Source organism: Megalobrama amblycephala, linkage group LG5, assembly GCF_018812025.1.
Source record: "Megalobrama amblycephala isolate DHTTF-2021 linkage group LG5, ASM1881202v1, whole genome shotgun sequence".
Classification (NCBI taxonomy): domain Eukaryota; kingdom Metazoa; phylum Chordata; class Actinopteri; order Cypriniformes; family Xenocyprididae; genus Megalobrama; species Megalobrama amblycephala.
This window is the reverse complement of record NC_063048.1, coordinates 32,890,159-32,894,191: the sequence shown is the minus strand read 5'-3', so window position 1 is coordinate 32,894,191 and position 4,033 is coordinate 32,890,159. Positions and strand designations below refer to the sequence as shown.

Below are 4,033 nucleotides of genomic sequence, written 5' to 3'. Positions count from 1 at the left end.
ATTTGGCATCTCAGCCGTATTTGGCTCGATTATTTTATACAATTATAAAATATGGCTTGCTGCATAATATTCAAGACTGATGTGTGTCTGTGTAGATGTGCATGCATGGGGAAGAGACACAGAACACACGTTGTTGGATCGTGGCATTGGCTGAAAGTTTTGATTGTGAGATTTACTACAATGACAATGGCAGGAGGATATCAAAATCTGACAGGACTGCTTGGATATTATAACTAAAACTGCTGCACTATTTTGAAAAAAAATATACTTTGGACACAGGCTCATTTGTTTGTTAGATACAATCGTATACAGTTTTACAACATAAAGGCTGCTCAGATTGCATCCTTTCTTGAAGAACGATGACAGAGAGCAGATCATTCAGAAGAAATGTGATATGTTTTTTTGTTTTGCAATGGACACTCATATTTTACCCAAGTGCCACGGATTGGATTCATCTCGCGATCTCTATTTCATTATAAAGGTATGAAGTCCCATTTGATTTTCCATGTTGTTATTTGCACAACCAACACTACTGGTGTTGGAGGATCTATATCTTAAAAAACACCGTAGATTGACAGTAAACCTTTAGTACGTTCTGATAATAAAACTTATCTTCATTAATATTTTAGATCGTATCTAAGATAGATAGATAGCTCCTTTGCGGCTAACATGGTCGCGTTGAGCTAGGCGGGCGTGGTTTCAGCAACCAGTCATATCAGCTAAAACCACCTCCCCGCCTCTTTGCCCATTTTCAGTTATCCGGGAGTGACGTGCAGTGACGCGCAGCTAAGATGGCCGCGGCCTCATTTTCGCTTCAAAACTGCTGTTCAGAACTCTATGGGTGATGTCACGGACGCTACGTCCATATTTTTTTACAGTCTATGGCTGTTATATATATACAGGCAGGCAAGGAAAACTAATACGTTAGAAAAAAATTCTTTAAAATTTATTATATTTGTTATTAAATTCTTTTAGGGGAAATGGGCTCACACAATAAAGTACAATTGTGGCCGATAAATGGTCTAATACTGAACCGACATCCTTGTACCTAATCCAATAACTATTAACTCAACTTTTTGATGAGTTCTGACTTGTAGATAATTGCAGTCTGAACTATTGATTGGATTGGTTGTTGAAAGAGAATTACCTTTGTTGCAACACTTACACATACATACAGTACACACACACACATAGCTTTAAAGCAGGTTAACAGGACAAGGCTGGAATTGCCAACATTTCTGAATGTAAAGAAAACATACAAGCATGTCCATGTAATGTTCCTAGTAATGTTCCAAAGGCACTGAAGGAGAAATATCATTGGCTCTGTTTATGCTCTGGATGAGTACATCATCAAAATCTCCAGACTGCTCGGCTCGCCCTGTCTCACATCCTCTTGCATCACACACACAACAACAACACACACAAATCTTTATGCCACGAGTGTATCTCTCAGGAGTTTCAGTGGAGAAAGCAAGGCTCAAAGAGGATTCTCACCAGCAGGAGTTCAGTGCTGCTAGAAACAGTGTGTATGCGTGTGGAGGTGGGTGGCTGGATATAGTGAGGTTGCTATAGTGCTACATAATTATTTTGGTCTCATGTTTTTGTGTCTTTTTTTGTGTCTTTCCTGTCCAATATCGCTCGGTTCCAAAAATCTGACGTGGGTTTTCTTGGAAAGGTATAGCAAAAATGATCTCATCAAAGTTATTGAGATGACACGCCATGTTGCTCTTTTCTTTTTAATTACAGCTGTTTTACTGCCTAACAAAAGCCAAATCAACAGCTTCTTAAAGCAGAGTAGCTGTTTATCAAGGCATCATTCGGAATGATCCACAAAGGAGAATGCGCTCGCTGATTATATAGCAAGTTAATTATATATCCTCCTAGGAACCATCCCAAATCATATGTCAGCTTTAATCCAAGATGTCAGATTTTCTCCAAAACCCACAACTGGCACAGAAATGAATGGAAATCTCAAAGGCTTTCGAAATGCCTTTATACAGTGAATCTTATTTAACTCGCTAAATCTCACAAGGCGCAGGTACAAGGCATCAATGCCCGACTGCATCAGATTGTATCCGATTTCAATACCATGGAGTGTTTAACATTCATTTAATGTTAGGCAGTCACTGAGTCACTTTACTCTATTTTTGCTCTTTCAAAGGAAACGAAGAACACTGAGAGATTAATGATAGCATCTAAAAGGACAATGGACATCAAGCCTAAACATGACAGGCAGCCCTCAGGGTAATCGGACCATCTCTGAGAATATGAAGCCTCATTGATTTCCGTGTGATGTCTGGCTGCTTTATCCACTCATTCATTCCTCTTTCTATTCTCCCATGAGGCACCATTGTGTGGATCTCGCTGACAGAGCTGAAGTATAAGCCTAAGCTCAGAGTCCCTGCACCCCACCGCCTTAAGTAACAGCAGCGGAGATCCACAGGGGTTTGTGTTTACAGTTGTTTCTTGTTGTTTTGTGCACCACATCACTGAGATAATCATCAGTGGTTTATTTCATTCTGACCTTTAAAGGGCATCTGAATACGAGACAGTTAAAACATGAGCAGGAAGGGAAAAGTCTGAATTCCTCAGCATACAAATGATGTGTTTGTGGTGCTCATGTCATGTACTGCTGATTTGAAGAAAGAAAGTGAAAGTGAAGTTTTGACACCACCTTGTTTGTTTATTGAAATATATTCTGGACATTTTATTAAATACAAAATAAATACAACTTCCGCTTTTTATTTGTATTAACTAAAATATTTTTATAGCAGATCATGCCACAACAAATAGTTTCTCTTCCCTGGAAACATGATGATAAAAACATGGTATTATCAAGTAATTTCACTTGGCGGCCATCTTTGGAACGCCTCTCAGGAATGCAAGTGCAGCTCCTGTCTCTTTGAATGGGGAAACATCAAGTTCTCCAAAGCTGTTTGCCAAGCTTTCGATTAAATTTTATATTTGAAATCACCAATGAAGTATGAAAATAAATTTAGTTTCTAAACGCTCGAATCATGACAAAAAAACGGTATTTTTGTGGCTGGATCAAGCTAATACGCGCAGTCCTAAATGCGCATCTCTTGTGTCTCATTTCGGAGGCGCGAGTCTGACTGTTTCTATAGAAACCAGAGCTTCTAACGGCCGCTGCAGTGACGCGATGACTTTACCAATCGGCGATTGGCTCTTATTTAGAAGGCGGGACTTATTCCGCTATATTGCGCGTTGCACTTTCTCCCATTCAAAACAATACGAGTGACACGTCTTGTGTTATTCTATAGTCTTTGGTATTATCAGTTCAGGTGAAAAATCAACGTAAGTATACAGAATCCATAATTGTTTTCAGTGCTGTGGGGAGCATATAAGAGCACATTTTCAATACCTTTACCTTTTACCTTCATGTGGTTTCCCCATGCCCCCATGTAATCAACATGTCATCAGTTATTTTATTGTCCTTTGGTGCGGTTCATAAAATGAAACTGAGTGAATCAATTCCAGTTCAATCAACTGTTGTTTACTGTAGATTAAACTGTGTTCTAGTCTTCAGGAAGACAGAGAGCTAAATTAGAGATTCTCTTGCATGTAAATTCATTTCAACTTGAAAAATAAATGAATCTGAGTTGACACAAACCTTGTTGCATTTAAAATGTCCCCAAAACACAAAACAAACAGAACTGCCACATCTGTTTATCATCATTTAAATCACTGGGGTAAAAAATATGATAAAATATGTGCCTTGTTTTCTTGTAAGATTGCCTTTTGGCTGACACCTTTGGCTTCTTAAACAATGGCTGGCATTTACATCTGGGAAACAAATATAGAACCACTTTATTTTACGAAAGATTTTATAGATTTTACATTCATGGTAATGTTACTAGTGGAACATGTTCACGGCTCAGATGAAATTGCCTCTGACCGATATACAGATGAATTTTGGCTCTCTAGACGCCGTAAATAAGTAAATACTTGGAGAAAAAAAAAAAAAAAACAGTTGACAGTTCATAACCAGTTGCCATGGTTTTGCTTGTAGTAA

General features: G+C 38.5%; 1 long non-coding RNA gene across 1 annotated transcript; it reads left to right on the top strand.

Moving 5' to 3' along the window:
- Window positions 1–1,676: 1,676 nt before the first annotated feature.
- On the top strand, window positions 1,677–2,731 carry LOC125268237. Its single transcript, XR_007184846.1, has 2 exons — window positions 1,677–2,244; window positions 2,345–2,731. It is a non-coding gene; the product is annotated as an uncharacterized LOC125268237 (long non-coding RNA).
- Window positions 2,732–4,033: the final 1,302 nt, after the last annotated feature.